This window comes from Ochotona curzoniae, unplaced genomic scaffold (assembly GCF_017591425.1).
Source record: "Ochotona curzoniae isolate NIBS_2020 unplaced genomic scaffold, NIBS_Ocur_1.0 contig_3622, whole genome shotgun sequence".
Classification (NCBI taxonomy): domain Eukaryota; kingdom Metazoa; phylum Chordata; class Mammalia; order Lagomorpha; family Ochotonidae; genus Ochotona; species Ochotona curzoniae.
Window position 1 is genome coordinate 27,328,542 of NW_024465926.1, and position 12,809 is coordinate 27,341,350.

At 49.2% G+C, this 12,809-nt stretch overlaps 1 pseudogene; it reads left to right on the top strand.

Moving 5' to 3' along the window:
- Positions 1–12,238: 12,238 nt before the first annotated feature.
- Positions 12,239–12,309, top strand: LOC121158137 (annotated as a pseudogene).
- Positions 12,310–12,809: the final 500 nt, after the last annotated feature.

Below are 12,809 nucleotides of genomic sequence, written 5' to 3' on the forward strand. Positions count from 1 at the left end.
CCTTCTGAGAGGTCCCTTCCCGAGTCGCACAGCTCCACATGTTTGATATAAGCAGGCTTCTTGTACCCCCTCTGATGTTCCCAACTGACTCCAGGAACTTTGCCTCTTTCCCTGAACATCTGGCTCCTTCTGTCCAACTTATTCATAGCACTAAGCAGAAAGGAACACGGGATCTTACAGGCAGAAAAGAGTCCTCAGCCGGTAGACACCACTGGGTGAGGACCCCCTTGGGCTTCCATGTGTGTTGTCTGCCAAGACACACCCCTGTCCTAGCTGCGTGATGGGGCAGCTTAGAGACTGGTGATGCTGTCCTTGTGGACTGAGTCCCTCCATAGCTGTTTGCTCTGACTTGGGCCTAGGAGACTGCATGACATTCTAAAACATGCAAGTGTGTATTGAGGTAGTTTCTGTCTATTCTCCCTTTGTGTTTATTTGTTTCTGAAAACACCTAACAATAATGCATGGATTCTGATTAGTTGCCATGTGATATTGGATAAGTGAATTATCCTGTGCCTCACTCCCATCCTCTCAACATGGAAATAGTGCCCATCTCAGCAACTTGTGATAATTTGATGAGATGATGCATATAAAGCCCTTGGAACAGGGCTCAGGAAGAGTGAGCAACTGATACACTCTTGCTGTTGTTCTAGCTAAGGAAATAATGTCGACCGCAATGAATGAATGGGTATCAGTGACCTGAGAAAGCAAAGGCTTGTTTCCTGCTCATAGCCCAGGTCATGCAGAGGTTGAGCCTGCTCCTGGAAGGGGTGACAGCCTCAGATCTCCAGGTTCCAGCCATTGAAAGGAGAAAGAAGACAGCTGCCACATGGGCCGACCGTGGAGCCAACTTTGGAAGTGAGCACCACTCCTCTGCTGCTCCTCTGGCCAGGACTCAGTCTCATGGTCTTAGCTCATTGCAGAGCATGCTGGGAAATGAAGTCCGGCCGAGTGCCCAGGAGGATTAGCGGTGGTTGCAGATAACTCTCTTGCCTGTGATCATTCACTGTTGTTTCTCTGCCACATTCCGGCCTTCTAGCTATCCCATTGCCTCCCACATCTGCAGATAACAGATCCATACTGCCCTCTTATTCACATACCCTCAGTTCTCTCCAGAACTGTGCCAGCCAAACCAACAACCATACCTGATAGGCACACCAAAAACAAGGATTAGGGCATGGACATGGAAACTGTTTTACTCTGACTGCGTTTTACTGTGGGCAAAAGCCATTAGTAATGTCTTTGTATTACTACTTTCCACCAAGGATTGAATCAATGTCTGTATTCCCAAGGCAATCTGAATTGATAACCAGTCTTGCCAGCACAAGCATGACTGGCTGGCACTGGGCATCAGCTGAAGCATCAGGGAGACACGTGAGAGTGGTGGGGACTAGGATGAGCTGGTGACCCCCTACCAGTACTGACAGCGCAGCTGCTTTTTAGCCATCCAGGAGGCAAGCATTATCAGATTCTTTACCATTCTCTTTTTAGAAAGATTTATTTGTTTATTTTAATCAGAAAGGCAGATTTACAGAGAGACAGAAAGAAAGATCTCCAATCCACTGGTTCACTCCCCAAGTAGTCACAATGGCCAGAGTTGAGCTGATCTGAAGCCAGGAACCAGGAGGCTCTTCTGGGTCTCTCATGCAGATGCAAAATCTCAAAGCTTTGGACCATCCTCCTCTGCTTTCCCAGACCACAAACAGGAAGCAGAATGGGAAATGGAGCACTTGGGACATGAACTGGCACCTATATCGGATCTGGAGCTTGAAGGGGGAGGGTTAGCCAATTGAACCATTGTGCCAGGCCCAGATCCTGTTGCTTTGCTACTAAAGCAAGAAGATGGGAATTTTATGTGCCATCTCCTAGCTTTTAAAATACAAAGGTAACTATGCTGGAGACATTGTTATGTTTCAAAACAAATGCAAAGATGTCGTAAGTAGGGGAGATCCCACAACAAGGTGTGTATTACACAGGCCCCACCAGGTGGGCAACATCATCTTAAAGCTCTCCTCTGTAGCCTCTGCTATCCTAAAGGATATGCAAGGACACCATCAAGAAACACCGTGGCACCTCCATTAGCTGCGAGAGTTGTGGATCAGAACAAACAAATGAAACCAGAGTGGAGGGAGCAGCTCTTGACGCATTGGTGGTTTCAGATAGCAGTGAATTTTTAGCATCTTCAGATAACAAGTTTTGGTTATTTGCTACTTTATTTTTCTCTCTGACTCACTCACAAGGGCCGTGTTAGTCGGCACTCTCCAGAGGAACAATCAGTAGTAGGCACACATGCACCTGTACAGGAGAAACTGGACCCTTTGGGGAACACCTCGGAGGTACTCAGCAGCTTCAGGCTGAGGCTGACCCTCTCCAGCCTGGCACTGGCTCCTGGAGACTCGCCAACGTGGACTATGACTGCAGGCTTTGTGCTTGCTGGGAAGTGCACTTGGACAAAGAAGTTGCTGCTGATGTGTTGGGTGAAAGGGAAGGGGTGTGTCATCCAAAGGACAAGCGAGTATTCCCCTGGCACCAGACATCCTGGCCCAGGGTGGTGCCCACATCCTTCTGAGTGAGGGGCATTCCTGCTACAGTCCCAGGGGAATCCGACACAGCGCAAGTCTGTTCGCAGTTGCCTTGTGTAGGCTAATTCGAGTGTTTTCAACTTAATTATTGCAAAACACATGAACAAAAATGTCCTTGTCCTCTCCCTATCCTTCTGTTTCCTGCTGTTCAGACCTGGGAGCTGAGAGAGAGAGAGAGAGGAGAGAAAGCTATTCCTGGACTGATGCTATGTTACTTCATTGCCTGAGGCCCAGGTGAGAGCCAGCCGAGTCTGCAAACTTCTCAGTCTTTCTAAAGATGATGTCTGCCCCTGCGTTGTCAGACAGCCCCTAACAAAGCCAGCAAGAGATCTTTGCCCAAGGGTCAGCGTCTCTTTATTGTGTTCTGTTACACAAAGGCTGGTGTGTTGCTCAGAGGACACAGTGTCCCTAGAAGAAAAAAGCGAGAGGTTGCGGAATGTGTTAAACTTCTGACTGAGAGAATGCAGGAGGCCAAAGAAAACCGCCAGGAACTGACTGCCAAGAGATGCAGGCTGACTTTTCTTTTACAGCCAAAACCCAGGTTTCAAAATGGCAAATAAGTAACACCAGACTTCAAAAAAAAAGGGAAGAAATGGGAATAAATATTCAAGCAAATATATGTGTATATATTTGTACTATATATATACTATTTACTTGTATATGTATAATGAATGGGAATCAATATATAAGGAATTGAAGGAAATAAGGACATGTGTGTTGATTGGGATAGTGGGTCCCGTGACTGTGCAGCCTGAGCCATCCCAAGATCCAGAGTTAGTAACCTGGAGACTGAGGGGCCCTGAGCACAAACCTGAAGGCCAGCAGGCTCTGGGACCAAGCACACATGAGCCCAAGTCCTGGGCATGGACAGGCCCGAATCCCAGCTCAAGGCAGTGGGGCCCAAGCTCCCACTGACTCAACCCTTCAGTTCCATTCAGGTCTGTGATGAATTGGCTGAATCCTTGATTCCAACACCAACCTCAGCAGCAATGGCCTCCCAGACACGCTCATGGTCACATTTGGCCAAATATCAGGGTGCCCCAGATCCAAGTCAAGTGGACAGGTGAAAGTAAGCCTCACTGGGATCTACTGGGACCCTTCCTTTTACACGCCCTTAAACACAGACACCACCTGGCACAGTCCACTGTTCCAAGCCTGAGCCCAGCTTGTTCTGTGATGCTCAGAGCTGAGACCATTCACGCCTCACGCGGGCTTTCCCAACTGACCAGCTCCAGACTGGCAGGCTTGGATCTAGAGCTGACCACGTGGACCAAACACATAGCTTGTGACTGCGCTGAGCAATTTGCATGAAATCTCTGAGAATAATTTATTCACTCAGTGCAGAGAAGCCAGGGGAAGAAAATCAATAGATAGTATCTTGGCGATTCTTCCCCCTCAACTGCAGGAAAGTTTTATTCCATTTCAGAGTGTTTACCCTACACTGGGTCTTTGTGGCCAACTTTCCTGAATACCTAAAGAGATTCATTTCAGGCACTGGAAATTCTCATCTTCCCCCCAGAATTCACTGGGGAGAGCCCTTCTCGGGAACACACTTTCCCAGGGCTATTCAGGACACTTGAGAGATTGCTGGAGAAGCACAGGAGACAGGGATTGGAGGAAAAGCAGTGTTCCCTGCTTGCAGACTCATCTCAAAGTCATTCTAGGAAGAAATTTAAAGGCCTCTTGTCTCTGATTCAATTGCCACCTTCTCAATAGCCCAGAGCTGTTGCACTCCTTTCTCTTCCATCAAGATCACAGGCATACTGGCTCCTGGTTTAAACATACTGCCTTCCCTGGTTGACAGCCAGGCAGAACCAGGCCACGGGCTTCCAGCACAACATTGACAAGTCCAGGGTCTTCCTCATGCACCTCCTAGCAGACAAGAGGAGAAGCAGGAAGAGCAGGAAAGGCCTGGAAGTCAGGAGGCCTGTCTACATGAGGTCCCAGCGTCATGGAATGGCTTCATGCCTCCATGTCTTCGTGTGTACAATGGATGCTGCACTTGCTGTCTGCTTCCTTCATGGAGTTGCAGGCAGGAAGATGTCATCAGGATTTCAGGTTTCAAGCAATTTGAGCTACCTAAACACAGAGGCATTCTTGGCGAGTGAAATGAAGCTTGCTCAGTGCATAACAACCAGGCCTGGATATGGACAGAGCAAGGTTCTTGCCCCAGTCAGCACACCTGCTGAATTTCAGCTCCAGTATCACCCTTCTGCACTACCCCACCCATCCTCTGTGATGCCGGCACTGGTCTTGGCTAATGACACCTTCTCCTGTTGAGTTCTGGCAGCAGAGAGGGTTAGAATCTCCTTTCTCTCCTTTACATTTAAAATATTGTTGCTTCTCCACCTTTCCTGGCCTGCCCCTAGTCCATGATGGCATCACTTTGAGCTCTTTCATTTAATTATTTATAGAAATCCTTTGTTGTGAGCAAGACCACATTCACAGCTCCTAGGTGAACATATCTATGGGGGTGAGGGGAGCACCACGCACACCTCTGGTGCTTTACCGACAAGGTGCTCCATTCTCCACCTTCATAAAGTGTAGGGCAGGGAGACGGCTCCAGGCTTCCCTCAGTCCCACACTGCTCAGGAGTCCTGGGGACATCACAAAGTGTAGAGCTAACTCAACTCTGCATGAGGGGAAAACTCCAGACAGGGATCAATTCACCAAGCTGTAGATCATTCACCAAAGACGCAGGGCAGCCCAGCGGGCAGTTGCATGCTGTTACAATCTCCCACTAGTCCTGGTGGACACCATCTTCTTCTAGAAGGATGGGAATGCCAGGTTCAGGGGTCTCTAGAACAGGGTAGGTAGGAGTGCACCTTATTTCTTGCCCTTCTGCTCCACCCCTACCTTCAGGGATCCAGGCAGCCCCAGTGATGCTGGGTCATCTGGCATCTGTCACTCACCACCCTTCAGAACCAGAACCGTCAAGCCCTACATGCCAGGGATGCTCTCGGGGTCCTGCAATCCACAGAGCAGCCAGATATGGCAGTGTCACCCTCCTCCCTTCCCCAGTCTCTGGGTCACAGCTCTTTCTCCTGAGGGAGCTGCCCAGGTGAGCCCATGTCTCCATAGCTATTCTTTGGAAGATGGAGTTGACCTTCAGATTCAGGGTGATTTCCCAACTGTGAATGGAGAGAGGAAGTCCTATAAATTGAATCCCGGGCAGCCCATACTTCTAGTGATTACTATGTTATTGTACGAAAAATCAAATTGCAAAATAGCGCATCAAGAGAGATCCTATTTCAGGCAAACCGATGTGGATCTTGCACTGATACGTGTGGCATCATTTCTGGCGGCTCTCTGTAGGTGATGCGATTATGGACTGCTTTTTATTTTCCTCATTTCCTTATCTGCATTTTCTAAGTTTTCTCCAATGAGCATACATCATGTTTGTAATAAGCCTTTTCTAAGGTTATATACAAAAAAGCTCTGGCCCCTTGCAGTCACACAGTGCTTTATGGTGTCTCACATCTCTCATGTAATTTCCTATTGGGGAGGTCACAAGGGCAGGTATTTTTAGCCCTGTGTTACAGATGGGGACTCTGAGAGGCCAGAAGTGTGAGACAAGGAGCGCTGAGGTCTAGGACCAGGAACTGAGCAGAGCTTGGTTCAATTCTCAGTTTGGGTGGCCTTGCCCATGCCTGGGCAGAGCCAGCTGTGATAGCATGCACCCGGCTGTGGTTAGGAGACAGCCAGAAGAGAGAAGTAAGAAACCATGGGACAGTCCCAAAAGACAAAGGAGGACTTGGGCCTCAGCCAAACCAAGAGGGATGGCTCCTGGGGACAAGTGGGGAGCGATCATCTCAAGGAAAGATGTGTCAAGCATGGGCACTACAGAAGACCCTTTCTGGGAACTGCAAATGGAGGGCCGAGTGCCTGTTTGGGACCTTTGGCTCTGTGGTCCACACTTGAGCCCTCGAACGAGGGCAGATGGGGAATGCCTTCCTGCCCCGGACCTGTCCCTGGTTCTTCCTCAAGGGCATAGGGGGGAAGGAGCGTGAGAGAGCTCATCATGTTCACAGTGGCATACCTGACTGGAATGCACGGTGCCAGGCTGAGGGGAGCCTGACGAAGCTGTGTGGAATTCACAGAGTCTCTCAGCCCCACTGCAAGAAGCCCAGGATGCCGGCACCCCTGCCTTTCCACTCCAGAGGCCGAGGCGCCAGCTGTGGCTCCCTCAGGTTCACATTCGTGGGAGTCAGCCTGTGCCCCCCCCATCTTTGGATCGCACAGCTCTCTGTACCACACACTGGGTGCTTCTCAGAGGGCTGCCGCACGGACACCTGCGCCAGCTCTGTGGCAGCTCAGCTGTCCCGAGGCAATGCCATGTAAACAAGTGCACTAATTAACTCCCAGGGACTCAGCGTCCTCCCTCCCTGAAGCTGCTCCAGGTTAGCAGTATCCTGTGGCAGACGCGCAGATAGGAGGTGGGGCAGCAGCCACAGGGAAGTGATGTGGTGCAGGTTGAATGGGAAAAGAGGAGGGATCTGATGGATTGCTCTTTTGATGAGAACTCACTTCATGGCCAGTGAGACAAACCCAGCTCAAACTGCTCAGGTAGAAAGGAGAATGTTGGAGAAGGGTGGGGAAGGGGCCCAGGAGGCTCTCCAGTAGGCTGATTCAAACGCTTTCCGCTCTTCTCTCCTCCTCCCCCTTTCCCTCTGTTTATCCCAATTTCTCTTGCGTGTTTTGTTATTGCAACTTCCTCCAGCTGGGACAGAGTCAGGGGATTTGATACTAAGAGTTTCCCAGCTCTTAGCTCCTACCAACAGGGTAGGTCTGAGCTGTGCTCCTCAAACCTAGCTGTTCATGGAAAAGAAAAAATTCAGTTAGGGAACATGATCAACTTACCTGGAATCAGATGCTCAACCCCCGACAGGGGCCATGTCGGGGAGGCTGGGCATGTCCGCACAGAGGCCATTCCTTGGCTCCGGAGTCATCTCTCAGGACCTCATGTGTCAGGACCTCCTGGGGTCTACAGCCCTGCAGGGTTCCTTTCCCGCACCTTCTCATCTGTCTTCACAACCCCCAGGAAGTGACATCACCAGCCGAAGAACAGAAGAGGAAGCCGACACCCACAGGCTGAGTCACTGGCTCAGGTCCTGGAGCGTGGGAGTGGAAGAACCAGGACTGAAATCAATGTCTCCCTCAGCTGCCTTTCTTTCAATAGGTGTTTAATCATGCTGGCGGTGCACCACATTCTGTAAGGTATGGTCAAGTCATCCCAAGAGGTGCCTACCCTTCCAGAGTCACTTTGGGATGGTCTCACCCGTCCTCAAGGAGGTGGAGCAACAGTAAAGGCATTACACCCGAGGAACCACAAAGTGGGATGATGGGAAATGAAAATATGCATCCATTGAATGCTGACTGTGTAACAGGGCCTATGCTAGCCATCTTCACATCGATCCCCTAGTTGGAACACATTATGATTGAATTCAATTTAAAAGAGGCTTCCTAGTACTCGCTGGAAAGCCACACAGGCTATCATACTGGGCAGTAGAGGTGGGGACCGTTTCTGTTGTAGAATGCTCTCATGGACAGCACCGGTGTAGAGTGGAAACCCCATGACGGAAGCCATTGGGTTTGCTTTCTTCTCTTCAGCACCTCTAGAACATCTAATGCACAGTGGACACCCAAGAGTTCCACGAAGAGAAGAATGAAAATACACCTGTGCACACACGTGTATTTACACACACACGCACTTCTAAAAGTCCATGGAAAATGGCATTGACAGTTACGTTTACCATGTTCAAAAAGTTAAAGTACACGCAGACTTTAAAAATGTTCCATAAGCTTCCCTATATTCATTATTTCAACATTATGGGCACAAAAGTTAATTTACCCCATCATTTCATTTTCCCGTGATCTTTCTGAAATACTCTCCCATAGATGTATTAGGGAAACAATGAATGACTGTGCATTCACTGAGAAGTTTCTGTAAACTTACGAAGGCAAAAAGGCAGAGGGGTACAGATGGACACCCGTCAGCAGCACATTTGGGGGGCAGGCTGCATAGTGAGGGCTGGAGAAGACCATCCTTATACCCACTTTGCACTGAACACCAGTCCCTTTTACTCTGACAATATTAGGGGACTTCAAGGAGCTAATAGGAAAATGGAATTAGAAACATGCTTATTTCGGTGCCAAAATTTTTGCCATCCATGCAGACAAGAAGTCTTCAGAAAGCTCATTGGAAATGTGTATTAAGAAAAAGCAAGGTTCAGTACAATTACTCAGGAGCTAAAAATCCTTACCTTGTAAATCTCATATGGGTGCCGGTTTGTGTCCTGGCAGATCCACTTCCTTTTTAGCTTCCTGCTTGTAGCCTGGGAAAGCAGTAGAGGATAAACCAAAGCCTTGGGAACCTGTACCCATAAGTGGGAGAACTGGAAGAAGCTCCTGGCTCCTGGCTTTAGATCAGTTCAGCTCTGGCTGTTGCAACCACTTGGGGGAATGAACCAGCAGACAGAAGATCTTTCTTTCTGTATCTCCTTCTCTCTGGAAATTTGCCTTTCCAGAAAAAAAAATCTGAAAGAAAAAGGGAAAAGCAACAATGACTTTCAAAATTGTTTTGTACCAATAGAAGCTGACTATTCTTCAATACGTGTTTGAAATGAATACATATTTACATGTATAATCTAATGGTCTCCTGTCACCAGCTCCCTAGGGTGAGGTCATTATCCCCATTTTGTAGATTAGGAAACTGAGATTCTTAGGAGTCTGTGTGCCTGCCAGCATTTGTACAGTGTGTAAACTTCAGAGGGTGGACTCACTGTCACCTGTCACAATGCCCACCTTATACACCTTTCCTGTACTTTGCAGGAGGTTCAAATTTGGGATGAACTGAACCATGCCCCCTGCTTGAGCATGCAAATCTTCAGGTACCTTTGAGTCCTCCAACCTTCTCAGTCCAAGGCGACCATCAGCCACACCTGGCACAGAGGTGAGCCTCCTGGCCCATCAACCTTTCCTGAAGGAGGAAAATGACTCTTTTCCGCCCCCTTGTGGCCAGGTATGGCATGGGCTCAGAGAACAAGGGTGGCCCCGAATCGCAATCCACCACAGGAACCACCTTGGTGGTCCTGGTGGGCAAGGGCATGTTTGGGCAGTACAGAATCAGCGGGAAACTCCTCCCATCCTAGATTGTGCGGCTTGGGGTGGTGAACGCTGTGTGCAAGTGGCATGGACACCGTGACTTGTTAGTTCAGTGTGCAACTTCTCTTTCCTTCGAGAGCTTGTGTTTGGAAGTTTACAGGATGCTTCTTTTAATAGCTCCTTTTTCGCTTATTTATTTATCGCCCATATCTGATTAAAACGAATTATATTCTCAGGAGTCCCCCTCCTCCCATAGGTCACTTTCCACAGGCTCGATTTAATTAACGAGAGCTGACTTGGAGATGAAAGGTAGGAAACAAAAGGTCTTCCTTATCCAATCTGAGCCCAAATAAAATCATATTAACACTTCACCTTTTGTTCCTGTGCCAGAAAAGCCTTTCGTGCATTGTATCAAAGTTATTGAAGTCATTAGAAGGGAAAGAAAAAAAAAGGGAGAGAGCTATGGCAATGCTTTTAGAATCCCCCACCCTGCCCCACCCACCCTGCATCGTACTAGGAAAGAAAGAGGAAGAAACCTTGTTGCAAAGTCAAATCAGCAAAAGATAACCATTTGGTGCAGGTGGCAGTCTGAGAGGCTGAGTTCCGGGACAGCACAGGCTGCTTCTCCATCAGGAACTCCTAGAAACATCCCAGCACATGGTAGCCACTCACGACCTGGTTGTTCGACACAGGAATAAGCATCATCCAGGGAAATCGGCTCACACTGAATCTGTCCTGAGCTCAACATGGACGCAGAGGCCAGCCTTGCTCCTCCACGAGCCTGCCCAGCTGCATCTGCAAATGGCAAGGCAGTCTGTTCTGTCCTGCTCCCCTGCTGGGGAAGCTGTGAGGGCACAACGTGCAGAGGTCATCATGGGAACGTCAGCCTCCAACCACCTCCAGATCCCCGGTTCCCGTGCCTTCAGGATCCCCGAGACTCCAACCCAGATGATAAATCCAAGCCAACAAAGACATGAGGAGATGTCCTGCAGAGGGTTGGGAAAGCAGGACAGGAAGCCAGCAGCCATGAGCAAAGTGCATCCTCTGGTTGGAGGGGTAGGAGGCGGCTGGACTGTGTGCTCTGCCATCTCACTTCAGGAGGTAGCATCCTGTGCCTTCCTGCCAGGGCTTCTCAAGTTCAAGAAAAAAAAAGCATGCACTTTTGACACCCAGAGATCCTGCACCAGGCAGAGGAACCAGGTATGAGTGGTTGCAATGAAGGGTTTATTAAAGCCCTGGTAGATCCGCCTTCTCACAGACACAGGACTTGTCAGTCACGAGTGCCTGGCCCCATGCCCAGGTGGCACGTTCCAGCCGCTCTTGCAGGTGTCATCTCTCTGACAGCATAGACTAATTATGGAAGCATCTCCACCTGCAAGAGGAGAGAGATGTGAGTGCTTGAAGTTGCGCATCACAGGGTCTAAGGATGGGAAAAGCTGATTCATCCACATTGAGAAACAGCAAGGAAAGCTCTGCAAGCTGCAAGCCTAGACTCCTTCATCTGGAGCCACAGGGTCTACATATATATATTTCATTTGCAAAGCAGGGAGAAACACAGAAAGAACTCCTGCCAAAGGTTTACCCTCCCTTGATCCACAGCAGCCAAGACTGAGTTAGAGTCCCAAGCTTGGAGTTTGATATGGGTCTACCTCGTGGGTGGCGAGAACTCAACCTTTGAGCCATCACCTGCTGCCGACCAGGGTGCACAGTGGTGGGGCTCTGGACATGGAGCCAGAATTGGGTATCAGAGCAAGGTGCTCTGAAATCTTCATTGATAGGCCAAATGCTCATGCTCCTGCTGGAGCATTCTCTTGTCCAAGGGCAGTAGGGAAAGTCCTGTGTGCTTGCTTAGGATGGCCTCTGCCATTGCCCTTCTGGGAAGTTGGCCAGCCCTTTCTTGCATGAGCATTCAGGGGATGGATGTGGGGCCTTCTGGGTTTCCCGCCAGTCAAGGCAGCCCCTTTCAGCTCTACTGGTGCCTCTTCTATATTTATCTTTAATTCTTGCCAGTGCCTTAAGCAGTCTGCTTGGGGCAGGCATTGTGGTATAGTTGCTTAAAGCTACTATTTGGGATATCTAAACCATTACTCTGCTTCTGATGTTTCTGGGATATAGCAGATGATATCTCAAGTACTTGGGGTTCTTGTCACTCAAGCATGAAACCCAGATGGAGTTCAAGGCTCCTGGCTTCAGACTAGCCCAGCCACTAGCTGTTGCGGCCATTTGGGAGTGAAACAGTAGATGGAAGCTTTCTCTTTCTCTCTCTTTCCATCAAATAAGTAAATCCCTAAAAGAAGCCCTTTTTCTCTCGTGGCCTCAGTTCATCATTTTCATCACGGTGTGGCAGGAGTCTAATCAAGAGACTATGGTGACCCAGAAGGGAAGTTCCCATCCTTTGGCCACTGGTACCTGGGAGAACAGTGATGTCCCCTGAGAAGTTCCTTCGTATGTGTGGCAAATATTTCTGGAGCCCCCGGTGTGTGCCAGACCCTATTCCAGGCATTTGGGGCTCACTGACAGACAAGAAAGAGAAAGACTTTAAGGAGTCCAGACTTGTGCTCATTTTGGCAGTACATGTACTCATATTTGAATGATACAGAGAAGGTTAGCATGGCCCCTGTGGAAGAAGTCCAGGTGCTGGGGAAGGAGGCAGGGAATAAACAGGAGTGGCTATGAGAATTGAAGAGCTGCTCTAAGGTGATGAACTGGATGAGGGAGAAAGAAGGATGTTAGGAGCCTAGGATACGAAGGTCCAAGGGACGTGAGTGTAGTTACGACTGGAAGAAAGGCAGCCAGTAGGGTTGAGGGGAGAGAGAAGAAGGGCAGGTGAGGGGAGATTGTCAAAGAAAGGGGATCAGGTCAGTGTGATGGCTTGATTGGCTAATACTCCACATCCAATGGAGTATTCCACATATGGGTGCTGGTTCATGTCCCAGTTGACCCACTTCCCATCCAACTCCCAGTTTGTGGCCCGGGAAAGCAGTAGAGGATGGCTCAAAGCTTTGGGACTCTACACCCACATATGGGAGACCTGAAAGGAGCTCCTGGCTCTTGGCTTTGGATCGATTCAGGTCTGGCTGTTGCGACCACTTGGGAAGTGAACCAGCAGATGGAATATCTTATCTC